General features: G+C 48.7%; 1 pseudogene; it reads left to right on the top strand.

Annotated features, from left to right (window-relative positions):
* The first annotated feature begins 1,378 nt into the window (after positions 1-1,378).
* On the top strand, positions 1,379-11,091 carry LOC118679312 (annotated as a pseudogene).
* The last annotated feature ends 3,692 nt before the right edge of the window (positions 11,092-14,783 follow it).

Below are 14,783 nucleotides of genomic sequence, written 5' to 3'. Positions count from 1 at the left end.
GCGGGTGCCGCAGGGTGAGGACCCCAAGGGGCCCATGATGGACTGAAGAGCGGCTCCCCGCCCCACAGGTCCCTGCGGCTGGGCCGGGCGAGGGGACCCTGTTCGCTTTGTGGTTTTATTGGTGTGATCTCATTGACACCGCACTTCCTTTAAAAAGGAAGTTATACAAAAAGCTTATTATAAAAATAGTGCCTGTCCGTTCCTTCTCCCAGTTTCACTTCCTGGAACCCACTGTCTTCAACTCTTCAGCCTTCCTCCTGCTACTTCTTCACGTTTATAAGTGAAAGGCTCACACCATTGAATCTTGTTTAGGAAGTTGTGGAGAGAGACTTCTGTTGCTGCTTAAAACCCCGAGAGGTCAAGAGGCTCACGCCCACATTCTAGAAAGAACGTCACCGCCCCGAGGTTTCGGGATGTGCGGGGTCCAGCCCCAGCGGGCCAGGGGTTCCCAAAGGTGTGGACGGAGTCCCGAAGAATGATTTACACGGAGACAGCGTTCAGTGGATTTTCCTGTGCACGGCTGAGGCCACAGAGAGCGATCCAGAGGCAAGCTGAGCCTTTATTTTATAGTCAGAGGTAAACAAGGTAGTGGTTACCATAGTTACACTGTTCTTGTGAATTTCACTTGTTTGGGCCACTTCCTGTACCTCCCTCAGCCCATTAGCTTCCCAGATAAGATCTCGGGAGCATTATAAGGTCAAGCCTAATTATGCTAAGAGGACTGTGCCCTCTAAGCTGGGACTTGTTTGTGGCTTTGCCAGCAGGTCAGTCCGAGGCTCAACCCTATAGCGGCGCCCACAGGGATGGGCACTGCATTTCCCCTCCCATGAAGCTGGAGGCTAGGGGCACCCTACCCCTTCTTCACAGGCTTTGTTGGGGGGACCCCTGAATCAGTGTCTCCCCCCACCAGAAGACTGAGAGGAGAAGAAGGCCGGTGAGGGAGAGCGGCGTCTGCACCCCTGTACCTCCTGCCCAGGTCAGTCTCCTCACTCCCCTCCGCCTGAGGCCCCGTGCAGACCCCACCCCGCTCACCCCGGAGAGGGGGAGGCCATGCACTCCGCCCTGGTGCCCTCCTCACTCTCCCAAGGCCCCGCTGCTGCTCACGGTGACCCTGGGGGTCGTTGCTCCACGATGGTTGAGGATTTGACTTTGTTGGGCCTCCTGAGCCGGTTTCCACTCTCCCACCTGCTTCTAGAGTCCAGGTTGGTGTTGATTGCTCTGCTGCTCTCCCCGTCGGTCTGCCTTTATGCTTTCCCTTTGCCCTGACTTTGATGGAAGTCTCGGGGATAGCACAATTAGACACATGCGCCCATCGCCTCTTTACTCAGGAGTCCCAGGGGGCCTTGCCCTGACCTACAATGGGCTGCGAGGCGGCAGCATGGACAAGAAGCATGACTGGGTGAGGCACTGAGTCCTTGTTAGGACCTCTGTACTGCTCTCCTCCGAAAGGGTAGTTGGTCAGGACACTTGGTTTGGGATTGATTTCTAGCTCCTTTGTTAGCTACGGAGAGAGTGTCTGCACGGAGGTTTGATTGGCTGTTGGAGCCCATGGCCCTGGTCCTTCTTGAGGCTTATTTGCCCCAAGTGCCTGACGTGGGACTTGGGGTGGGTCTTCTGAAGGGACAGAACGGAACTGATAGCTGTGTCCCTAACAAAAGGACAGAACGGAACTGATAGTAAAAGAACAGAACGGAACTGATAGCTGTATCTCTAACTCCTCTCCCAGGAAAGCCACAGAATGTGTCAGTTACTCAGCCTGCCCTTATCTCAGCCAATGGGAAAGCAACTCACTCAACCAACCGGAATCGGCCAAGTGCCTCCACCCCCCAACCCCAAGCCCTATAAATTCTTTGTTCTCTTGGGACTCGGGGCTCTCTCTCGAATCCAGTAATGGGGCAGAGGGGGACCAAGCCCAGGCTTGAATAAAAGACTCTATGCTTTTGCATCAGACTCGGCGCTCCCTGGTGGTTCTGTGGGGGGTCTTGAAATCTGGGCATAACACTTCGTGGGGACCTGGACCTCTGCCCCCGCTCCCCCGCTCCTCCTCCATGTGGGGGGTTCACAGCACAGCCACCCCCTGTGAGGCAGCCTCTGGGCTGCCTGAACGGAAAAGCCCAAGTTAGAACAAACTGCCTTAATTTGGGGACTTAAACAAAAACATTATTTGATTTTACAAATCCTGAGCCTAAAAACCTCAAAGTGTTTGGCATCTCACCTCCACCCTGTCCCCAAACCCCGGCTCTCTCCCAGCGGCCAGCCCTGCACCGGGGTTCCCTGGATTCGGGTTTCTGTTCTTTGCTCCTTACACAGAAGTGATGTTTCCTGGGAGAGGCCGTGAGCACCGGGCCCCGCACCTGCTGGGGACAGAGACGGACATCTGCAGGAGCCCTGCCAGGCCAGGCTGGGAAGAGGAAGATGGCGTCAGGAATGACAGAGCCTCTCCCCGGAGCCAGGCCAGGCCCACTGAGACGGGTGGTGACCATGGGAACCGTGTGTGCCTCCCAGGGCCACACAAGAACTGGAGCGGCCACTCCCCACCCTCTGCCTCCCCCTCTGCCTGGTCCTGCGCTCAGAGCTGGCTCTGACCAGCGCTCTCAGTGGCGCTGCTTGGGGCGGCTGACCAGGGCGAGGCCCAGGAAAGGCTGCCTTGCAGCTTCCTAAGGGGAGGAGCCAGAGCTGGTGCTGCGTAGGTCCTCACCCCCTTCAACAGAGGTCGCCTAAGACCATCGGAAAACACATCTATAATTACATATTGTTTTTGTGATTAATCACTAGGCCCTGCCTCCCCCCACCTACAGAGCCCCGGGAGGGGGGGCACTCTCGGCCAGCCTCGGGGGCCCACCTGGACAGCACTCCTGCCACCCTTGATTCAGAATTCCTGGGACTTCAATTTTAAGAACGCTGAAGGGTCAGGGCGGGAAGGGCCAGCCAGACCCTGGTGAGGAGAGCAGAGCAGGGAAGAAGGCAGCTAAAGGGACAGCAGGAGGCCTGACAGTAAGAAGCTCAGGAAATCCTTGCCAAGTGGAATAAGGGAAACAGACAAAATAACGACAAGGCCAAATGTTTGAGCAACTTACAATCAGCTAGTGCAGTGGTCGGCAAACTGCGGCTCGCGAGCCACATGCGGCTCTTTGGCCCCTTGAGTGTGGCTCTTCCACAAAATACCGACTTCTGCGCATTGGCCACGAAGCTTCCATCGCACTGTACATGCGCGCCCACGCCTGGTATTTTGTGGAAGAGCCACACTCAAGGGCCACCAAGCCGCATGTGGCTCGCGAGCCGCAGTTTGCCGACCACTGAGCTAGTGAATTACATGTTTGATCCTCCCTAACCCAGGACACTTAGGAGCAAGTGGTTTACACATTCCAGGTGGTCCCGGTGCCTCGTCACTGACTTTCTTGATGTTCTTTAAAAATGAAACTGCTCAGAAAATAACCCCTGACCCCTCTATAAGCACATTTTGATGAATCAACATATTGAAGGACACACCTGAAAAGCTAATAAATATTATGTTAAGACCCTCCCCTAAGTCCTCCCCTAAGATTCCTCCATCCAAAGAGAGAGAAAGGACAAAGGGGGCTCAGCACATCCTCGCAAGAGCACACTCACACCTGGCATCTTTGCTGTTTTTCTCCTAAACCAGCGGTTCTCAGCCTGTGGGTCATGACCCCTTTGGGGGTCGAACGACCCTTCAACAGGGGTCGCCTAAGACCACCAGAAAACACATATATAATTACGTATTGTTTTTGTGATTAATCACTATGCTTTAATTATGTTCAATTTGTAACAATGAAAATACATCCTGCATATCAGATATTTATATTACAATTCATAACAGTAGCAAAATTTCAGTTATAAAGTAGCAACAAAAATAATGTTATGGTTGGGGGTCATGGCATTAGGAAGGTTGAGGACCCTGTCCTAAACTCTGAGGGACCCCAGGAGACTCACAACCAGGGGAGCAGTGGGCAGTGGCAGCTCGACCCAGGCTCACCCCCTGACCCTGTCTCCAAGGCCCCTTTTCTCTGACTTCTCCTGCTGCTGCTTCTGCCTAAACCCTTCCTTGTCTCACTGTCCATAAATATTCTCTCAAAATCACCTGGACTCATGTTGTGAGAGCTTTCCTGCACGAGGTCAAAAACCCACACACTGCCGGTGGGCCCAAGGCAGACCCACTCCGGCCCACACTCTGTCCAGTAACAGTTCAGGCAAAGTCCCAGCCTCTGCTGGGAACTCTGGAGTGTAAATTACCCGTGGGAGCTCATCCAGACCCAGAGCAGGGAGCTGAGCTTTCTTCACGAGCAATGATCTGTGGCTACAGGGCATGTTGGAGGAGGAAATGCACATCACCGGAGCCAAGAGGAACTCTCAGGTACAGCCCTGAGAAGAAGCAGGTGCACAGGCCTGAGGAACGGGTGCTACAGGACCTGGGCAGAGCACCAAAAATGCCAGTGCATTTAGCAAGTAAGTGGAATAAAATTCTCCCAAAGACGAGTGAGGCACAGAATTGCAGGACGGGAAGGAAGGTCAACAGTGCTCATGGGCAGACTCCCAGCTCCTGTCCACTCTCCCCATGGATAAGGAGGCTCCCCTCCTCTGCAAAGGCTTAACACCCAACTTAGCCATCCTCTCTCTCGCCCCCAGGGTCCTGTCTGACCCACCAGCTGCTAGAGAGCCTTCGATGACTGCTGTGACCCTAGCCCAGGGGTGGGCAAACTTTTTGACTCGAGGGCCACAATGGGTTCTTAAACTGGACCGGAGGGCCGGAACAAAAGCATGGATGGAGTGTTTGTGTGAACTAATATAAATTCAAAGTAAACATCATTACATAAAAGGGTACGGTCTTTTTTTTCAATAGTTTTATTCATTTCAAACGGGCCGGATCAGGCCCGCGGGCCGTAGTTTGCCCACGGCTGCCCTAGCCTCACCTCTCCAGCCCCCACCCACTCACTCCCAGAGACTTTCAGGAAAGAGATGACCTGCAGGAAGAATTTCTAGAGACTCTAGCCACTGCTCCCTTCTCCATGCTCACAGGTTTTAGAACTGACCAGTGTTGGGGTTCAGAACGAGCCACCCAAGATGTGCCTCAGCAACATGCAGTGAGCAAAAAGCAACCGAGACCCTGTGGGCTCAAGATACATTTCTGCCACCCTCCCCCCAACTATCTAGAAGAATTTAAATTAAGGGTCTGGCACATGACAAGACGCATCCCCCGGAATGACTTCTCACCCAGCTCCATGGCAGGGCAAGCCCGCGGGGCAGCACGTGCTCTGCGTGACCTCGAGGCGCCTCGCCTCACCCCACGGCACCTCTGGCTCTGAATGTCACACACACCTCAGCTTCACCTCCTGTCTGAGCCCCTGGTGATGTGGCTGCCAGTGCATATGTGCATGTAGGTGAATGGAGCCCCTTTCTCTTACTAATCTGCTTCATGTCTACTTGATGATCGGACCAGCTGAGACAACCTTGAAGGAGCTTTTCTTATCCCTCAGCCCCACACCAGCAATGGGCGTAAAGTCCCGAGGCTGCTAGGATTTGCTTTTCCCGTTTCTGTATCTGGGATATTTGTCCTCCCTCAGTGCCCCCTCCAGCCTGAGGGCTCCGGGTCACTCCGGTGCCTGGGGAGAGAAGGAGCAGAACTGATGTCACAGGGAGAGACGCTGTGACACAAAGTGGGAAGATCGAGCTTTGTCTTCGCCTGGGTTCCCTGGGAGACTGCGTCTGACCAAACGCTTAGCTGCTAACACTTTGGGAGGAAGAAGTCCCAGGGAAGCCGGGGTGAGGCAGGCGGAGAGACAGGGAGGCCCCAGAGGCGCGTGTGAGATGTCCTCAGAGGGTCGGTGTGAGCGGCAGGTGCCAGGAGGCCTGGCGTGGGGAGGCAGGGGGAGAAGGCCACGGAGCCTCCGCCCCAGGCTGTGTGCCGAGCGGCCTCGCTGTGCCTCCCCGCTGCAGGCACCCCCGCGCGGCACCCCCAGCCCAACAGGCGCTAGGAGAGCTGAATCCAGGTCACGGTGCACATCTTGGACGTTGTACCAGTGCCTGTGGGGTCAGCGAGCCACTAGGCAGAAGCCAGGGGCCCTCCCACCGCCTCCTGCCGCCCCCAGCCCCGCAGGCTGCCCGGAGGCTGGCAGCAGGCACAGCGCTGAGCTCTCCAGCGGCTCTGCGTCCGTCAGTCCGCAGCTCTGGGTGTGGCAGGCCTGGCTCAGCAGACCGCACCCACCCTGCCCCTGCCCCTGCCCCTGCCCCTTTCAAGCGGGTGCCACTTGGCAGGGCTGGAGTCCATGGCACCGGCGCGCAGAGATCCCGCCTTGGCACCAACAGCCCTTATGCTGCGGGGTCCTCCCTCCTGAGTGGAGGACACACACAGCACAGACGCCCGAGGGCACCTGCAGGCCAGGGCGCCCTGGAGTCCTGCTGGGCCAGCCCCTGCCCTCCCTGTCTGCATCCAAGGGCAGCCCTGCAGGGCGGCCTCACACCGCCACATGGCCTCGTCGCCACCACAAGGCGCAGGGGCCACTCTAGACAGAGCCCGCGGGTCTCAGGCCACGGGACCAGGGCTCTGAGTCTGTGGCTGCGGGCAAGCGAGGCGGGCTGCCTCAGAGCAGTGGCGACACCCTCCCCCCAACCCCTGTTGGAGACTTTGCTGCCTGAACCCAGCCCTCCCTGCCCTCTTCTCTGGAGAGCGCCACGCACCTGCCTGCTCCCAACCTCACTCCAACCTGCCAGTCCCCAGCCCCTCCTAAGCGCGCACTGAAAGAGGAATGACTCCAGCAGTGCCTACAACGCAAGAAGTTGGCTGCAAATGGCACCTGCGGGAGCCGGGCCATTCCCCTTCCCTTCTCCCGCCGTCCTGCCCCCGGGAGGCGCCACCTACCGTCAGCTTCCTCACCCCAAGCTCCTAGGCCCTTCCTCCACCTCCATCACTCGTTTCCTAGGCCCATTTCCTTTAGGAATTACTTTCTATGCCTCTGTGATTAACCAAATAAATGTTCTCTTACTTTTAAAAAATAATTAATTTAAAAAATAAACCAAATGCAAATTCTAAACTAAACGAACAATATTGGAGCCCTTGCCGGTTTGGCTCAGTGGATAGAGCATCAGTCTGCGGACTGAGGGTTCCCAGGTTCGATTCTGGTCAAGGGCACATGCCCGGATTTCGGGCTCGATCCCCAGTAGGGGATGTGCTGGAGGCAGCTGATCATTGAATCTCTTTCATCATTGATGTTTCAATCTCTCTTTCCCTCTCCCTCTCTGAACTCAATAAAAATATTTTTTAAAAAAAAAAAAAGCAGAGGATGGGAGATGGCAAAAATGAGCAAAGGTGGTTAAAAGGTACAAACTTGCCCAGCTGCCTTAGCTCAGTGGTTGAGCATCAACCTATAAACCAGAAGGTCACGGTTTGATTCCCAGTCAGGGCACATGCCTGGGTTTTGGGCTCGATCCCCAGTATAGGGTGTGCAGAAGGCAATTGATCAATGACTCTTATCATTGATGTCTCTCCATTCCTCTCTACAATCAATATTTTTGTAAAAGGTACAAACTTCCCGTTATAAGCTTAATAAGTTCTGGAAATCATGACTATAATTAACAATATTGTATTGTGTATTTGAAAGTTGCTAAGAGAGTGGATCTTAAAAGTTGTCATTGCAAAAAAATGTATAACTATGTGAGGTGATAGATGTTAAGTAAACTTGTGGTAATCATTTCACAACATATACATATATCAAATCATTATGCTGTACACCTTAATCTAATACAATGTTATATCTCAATTATATCTTAGTAAAACTGAGGAAAATATTAAAAGGTAGAGATGACCAGTTTGGATAATAAAGCAATAAGTATCTGTTGCTTGCACATAAGTTGAAGACAAAATGTTAAGGCCATACTTTAAAAACTGATAATGGCATACAGCTAGAACTAATACAAAGCAGTGTTAAATGTAAAGTGTAATTTTAAAAAGAGGCTGCACTGCAGCTGGAATCCTGGAATCACACACACACAAAACAACAAAAGCTGACATGGCTATACTATTATCCAACAAATTGCACTTTAAAGCAAGAAAATATCAGATAAAGAGGGATATTCATTAGCATTTTACCATTTTATTTCAATTAACTTTATTTGCAATAGTGTGCCCCAGTTCTTTCTTCTCATCTCCACTGTCTATCTACTTAATCCTAGGCACCTTGTGCCCCTCCAGCTTGCTGGGAGAGTGTTCTGAGCGGAATTGCATCGTTCCACCAAATCCATATGTTCGAGTTCTAATCCCCAGGACCTCAATGGGACTGTGTCTGGAGATAGGGTCTTTAAAGAGGTAATTTAGGTTAACTGAGGTCATTGGGGTGGACTGTAATCCAATATGACTGGTGTCCTTATAAGAACAGAAAAGACCACGTGAAGACACAGGGAGAAGATAGTCCATCCAAAAGCCAAGCGGAGAAGCCTCAGGATGAAACCAACACCACCAAAACCTTGATCTTGGGCTGTAGCCACTAGAATGTGAGAAAATTAATTTTTGTTGTTCAAACCACCCAGTCTGTGGTACTTTGTCATGGTAGTCCTAGAAAACTACCACAGAGAACAACACCTTTATTCCCTTCTTTCTGAGCAATTCCATCCAAGTGAAAGGGTTTTCATGAGGGATGTGGCAGGAAACTCTTGATTGTTCCTTTCCTACAGGCTTGGTTCTAACTGCATTTTTTTTTAGCAGGTTCTCACTTTTATAGCTTACCTGTTGAGGATGAGAAACGTTTGCCACTTCCAACCCTGCGATTTCCTGAATTTCTATACTTTCTATTCCCTTCCATTCCTGCTTATAATAAATTAGTCCATTACTTCCTGACTACTTCTGTTACTTGAAGTATCTTGTCATATGCAGCCAACTGTGATCAACACATGCTATTAACGTTTTGTTTTCTAGCCTCTTCTGCTGGAGCTACAAGCTTACTAGGTTTAGGATCTAACTTCTAAGTTATTATAGGTAACGATTTTGACAAACGTACCGATATAATGTTGGTACAAATGTACCAACGTAAAGCAGTGTTCTTGCCCCGTGAGCCTCAAGTCAATGTCACGAAACTCAGGCTTTTGTTAAGACACACTCCAACTCTCAGCGTGGATTTCTACATCGATCAAGGCATGCTAGATTATGTCCAAATCTGATGACATAAAATGACAAGGTTTATTTCTTGCTTATGCTGTATGTCTGTGGCCAGTTGCTGGGGCACCTGCACTTCACACCTTCTCACTCCAGGGATCAGGCTGATGGAGCAGTCATGTCGGACTGAAGCAAAGGTGTTGTTGTGGAGAGTGACATATTGGCAATTAGGTGTTCTGGCCCTGAAGTGACACACATCAAAACTGATTGGCCAGAACTAGTCATGTACTTGTCTACCCAACCACAGGGGGGCGGGGAAACAACCAGGTGCCCTGCAGGTGGGTAGCAGGAAATATTCGGTCCAGAGCATAATCCAACTGCATGTGAACTAGATAATCAGATAATCGCATATATTCTAGGTCTGGTAATAGAGGCCCAACTTTACTAGAGTCGCAGCCCCTTGTAAGCCCATTTCCAGACTTAAGAGGCCCATGACCAGCACAAGCCCACACTGTGCACATTTCTCCTAGTCTCCACCAAGGTACCTGTGGCAACTTTGCCCAGTAACTACGCCAGGTAAAGAGGGAACTCCCAAATTGTTAGTTACAATTGACCCTGGCTCTGAGGTAAAACCAATCTCTTAATACTCAGACCACCAACCTGGTCCACCAATCAGGGCCTTAAGAGCATCAGGTTGGGGGGAAAGAGCATCAGGTGATTACTGAAGCTTTAACCAAAGTAAACAGCATGCCCCACGAAGCCTCCGTCATCAGGGTCTTTTCCCAGCGTCTATGCATGGATGGAGCAGAGGGCCTAAATGTCCAGGAACTGCCCCTGACTTAAAGGGTCTGTCACTGTAAGAATGCAATAGAAGGCACCAAGTAGAAGCCACTGGAGCGCCCTCCTGGCCAAGGGAGGAAATGAAAAGGAAGCTAACTCCTGAGGTTGAGGGAGTGTTGCCTGCCTTGTGTCCTGTGCCTGCCTAGCATTAAGGGGTGACAGCGCCAGGAGGTGAGTCAGTGAGAAGCCAGCAGAGACTCGGACGGAAGGGGGCAGAGCTGGTGGTACCTGGGATGGCCAATTACCAGGCACCAAGTCCAGAGCATATACAGACGTTTGTGTCAAGGGCAAGTAGGAGTGACTTCACAAAGTTAAAAAAAAAAAGCTGGCGCCGGTCCCAGCAGCAGCGGCAGGTGTCCCCTTCCAGGCTCTCCCTGCTGTCTCCTTTGGCTCCAGAATCATGGCCTCTGTGTGGCTGTCGCTGATGGAGTCACCAAAGTGTTCAATGACGTGAAGGTGCGTCAGTCCTCAACTCCAGAGGTGAAGAAGGGCAGGAAGGCGGTGCTCTCCTGCCCGAGTGAAGGCAAGAACATCGTCCGGGAAGAGGGCGAGGAGGTCCTGGTGGGTGCTGTGGGCCAGACAGGAGACCACCCCTCCGCCCCCTTCGTCAAGATGCTGCGGGACAGACTGCCTAACGCAACCTATGCGACCGAGGAGCCCAGGGGACCTGGGCTTATCTCTGGGCCCTGAGTCTGCACCCCTTAAGAGCAAAACGAGCTATGCCGGCTCCAGGGACGCCACAAGAAGCTTACAGGCTCAAGCATGAATTACAAGCAAGCTGCTCCGAGGTCAAGGGTGCTGCCCTCTGGCAGAGAAGCTGAGGGCAGTGCTGTCCTCTCCCTGCAGGGCAAGCCTTCTGAGCCCCCTCCAGCACCCTGCCTGGAGCATCTGGCAGCCCCAGACCTGCCTGTGGGGGGTTGCAGGCTGCCCCCCTTCTGCCAGGCCCAAGGGCTAGAGGGATCCCAGCAGGGGGGCATTCCCTTCACCCAGTTGTCAAAGAGCCACCCACCCCCTGAACCTTCCTCTCCCTCCAGCCCTGACCATCTGGCCTTACGAAATCGCTTCTGATCTTCAGATTCTCTTGGGTTGAAACAGACCAAGTGCCCCCCGCCCCAGGCCCCCAGTTTTGGAGAGGGCCTGTATTTTTTTAATGACATCCCTACTTGCAACCTGTTCCTCCCCTTTCCCATGCTGCCAACTTCTAACCGTAATAGCAATTCTGTGCTTGTCTGTTTAGTTCTGTGTATACTAGTCAATGGAATATTGTGATGATAACCTCTCCCCACACTGCCTGGTTCCCTCCCCTTTTCCACCTGATCTCAGCCACTGCTGGAAGCAGGACCGATAAGGGACCCTTAATTAAAAAAAAAAAAAAAAAAAGGAAGAAAAACAACAATAAAAAGCCTCACTTAATTAAAAGAAAAATCTAGAAGGACAATGGGGGGCAGCGTCTTCTCAGGAAATGAGTCTGTCCTTCGGCAACTAGAAAAGCACTGTATTTAATCCAATAGATGACAATGCCTTATCAGACTGTCTCATTTTTTCCAACTTTTGTTCATTGTGAACATATAAAACTTTTGATATGTAAAAGAAATAGTTATGTCTGTGCTCATCATCTTTATTTAGTTAAATGGCATATTTTGTAAAGCCATATTTCAATCTACAAATGTTTCTTTTTTTCATTCCACATTTTCTGAAACAACCCCAGTGTCTTCATCACCCTGAAGCTTCCTGTTGAGTCATCCAACAGTTTTTTTTTAAACTCATTTTTTTTAGAACAAAAAAACTAAAAAGCCTTGAAAATTTCAGCTCCCTGCTTACCATTAAAAAGGTCGCAAGGAAATAAGTTTTCAGATGATACACTTACCGTAGGTGGAAATGGGGACCCACTTGACCACTCTGGAGGTGCGAGGCAAGTGTGACACCCAGGGAATACCCAAAGTACACTCCACCAAAGGGTGGGAAAAGCAGATGACCGGTGACTGACCTGTGACATTGTCACAACAGATTAGGTTACAGACAAAGAATCTCAAAGCACTCCTGACGTTAAAGAAAAAGATTTGATAAATTAAAAGAAATGTCAACAGAATGCAACCTGTGACTCAAACCAACATTTGGAGGCAATCAAGGAAATTTGATCCCTGACTGGAGATTAGGTGTTTTGTGTTTTTTAAAAAAGATTGTTCTTTGAAAGGATAAACAAGATTGATGAACCATTAACCAGACTCATCGAGAAACAAAGAGAGAGGGCCTAAATAAATAAAATAAAAAACAAAAGTGGAGAAGCAACCACTGTCAACACAGAAATATAAAGGATTGTAAGAAAATAACTATGAACTACTATATGCCAACAAGATGGACAATGCGGATGAAATGGACAAATTTCTAGAAAAAAACAGTCTCCCAAAACTGAATCAAAAAGAATCAGAAAACCTGAATAGGCCAACAACAACTGTTGAAATAGAAACAATTAAAAAAAAAAAATCCCAGCAAACAAAAGCCCAGGTTCAGACGGCTTCACAGGGGAGTTTTACCAAACATCCAAAGAAGAACTAACACCTATACTCCTCAAGCTATTCCAAAAAGTCCAAAAGGAAGGAACACTTCCAAACTTTTTATGAGGCCAGCATTATCCTCATTTCAAAACCAGATAAAGACACTACAAACAAAGAGAATTACAGGCCAATATCCCTGATGAACATAGATGCTAAAATCCTCAACAAAATACTAGCAAATCAGACCTAGCAATACATTGAAAAGATCATACAGCATGGAGTGGGATTTATTCCAGGGATGCAAGGCTGGTACAATATTCACAAATCAATAAATGTGATACTACATGAACAAATTTAAAGACAAAAATCACATGATCATATCAATTGATGCAGAAAAAGCATTCGATAAAATCCAACACCCATTTTTTATAAAAACTCTCAGCAAAATGGGAGCAGAGGGAGCATATCTCAACATGATAAAGGTCATATATGACAAACCTACAGCCAACATCATAAGCAAAAACTAAAACCATTTCCCCTAAGAACAGGAACAAGACAGGGATGTCCACTTTCACCACTCTTATTCAACATAGCACTGGAAGTCCTAGCCAGAGCGACCAGACACGAAGAAATAAAAGGCATCAACTGGAAAGGAGGAAGTAAAACTCTCATTATTTGCAGATGACATGATATTGTACGTAGAAAATCCTAAAGACTCCACCAAAAAACTACTAGATTTAATAAATGAATTTGGCAATGCAGCAGAATACAAAATTAACATCCCAAAATCGATGGCTTTTTTATACAGCAATAATGAATTCTCAGAAAAAGAAACTAAACAAACAATCCCATTTACCATTGCAACAACAAAAAATTATGATCCTTAGGAATAAACTTAACAAAGGAAGTAAAAGACTTGTACTCAGAAAACTACAGGAGATAGAGGAAGATATAAAAGAGATAGAGGAAGATATAAACAAGGGGAAGAATATACCGTGTTTGTGTATTGGTAGAATTAACATCATTAAAATGTCCATATTATCCAAGGTAATCTACAGATTCAATGCAATCCCTATTAAAATACCAAACGCATATTTCACAGATCTAGAACAAATACTCCAAAATTTATATGGAACCAAAAAAGACACGGAATAGCTGCAGCAATCTTGAGAAAGAAGAACAAAGTTGGAGGAATCACAATACCAGATATCAAGTTATACTACAAAGCCACCATAATCAAAACAGCTTAGTACTAGCACAAGAACAGACATATAGAGAACCAGCGCACAGCCCCACACACAACTATCACCCAAAGGGCGAGAGGGGCGAGAGCAGCTGTAGTGTTGCTTTCTCCTCACTTTTGGTAGTGAAATCCTCATTTTAAACATAAGAGGACACATTATTTTAAAAAGCCATTACGTGGCTCCGTACCCTTTCTGAGTAGAGCGTGAACAAGTGGTGAGAGAACTTTCTGAACACAGGGACACGTCGCGGATGGAAATAGCTACAATTTCCATGTGTATGACCTTTGACGCAGCAACAAAAATCGTACACCTATGGATAAGGACAGTGGGGGGGTAAGGGCAGAGGGTGGGGTGGGAACTGGGTGGAGGGGAGCTATGGGGGGAAGAGGCGGAACAACTGTAATAATCTGAACAATAAAGATTTATTTAAAAAAAAAAAGAACAGACGTATAGATCAATGGAACAGAACAGAGATCCCGGAAAATGACCCAAGCCATTATGCTCTATTAATATTTGACAAAGGAGGCAAGAGAATACAATGGAGTCAAGACAGTCTCTTTAATAAATGGTGTTGGGAAAATAGAACATATACATGCAAAAAAAAAAAAAGAAAGAAAGAAACTAGACCACCAACTGACACCATACACAAAAATAAACTCAAAATGGACCTAAATGTAAGTGTGAAACCATAAAAATCCTAGAAGAAACCATAGGCAGCAAAATCTCAGACATCTCTTGTAGTAATGTGTTTATGGATACATCTCCTAGGGCAAAGGAAACTAAGGAGAACATAAACAAATGGAATTACATAAAAAAAAAAAAAAAAAAAGCTTCTGCACAGCAAAGGAAACCATCAACAAAATGATAAAAGAACCCACTGTTTGGGAGAACATATTTATCAATGATACATCTGTTAAAGGGTTAATATTGAAAATATATAAGGAACTCATACAACTTAACAAAAGGAAAACAAACAATTCAATTTAAAAATGACCAAAGGACCTAAATAGACACTTCTCCAAAGTGGACATACAAATGGCCAAGAGGCATATGAAAAATGCTCAAAGTCCCTGATCATCCGAGAGATGCAAATTAAAACGACAA

The sequence above is a fragment of the Myotis myotis genome, unplaced genomic scaffold, assembly GCF_014108235.1.
Source record: "Myotis myotis isolate mMyoMyo1 unplaced genomic scaffold, mMyoMyo1.p scaffold_m19_p_24, whole genome shotgun sequence".
NCBI lineage: Eukaryota > Metazoa > Chordata > Mammalia > Chiroptera > Vespertilionidae > Myotis > Myotis myotis.
Note: the sequence above shows the minus strand (reverse complement) of the source record. Positions and strands in the feature narration are given on the sequence as shown.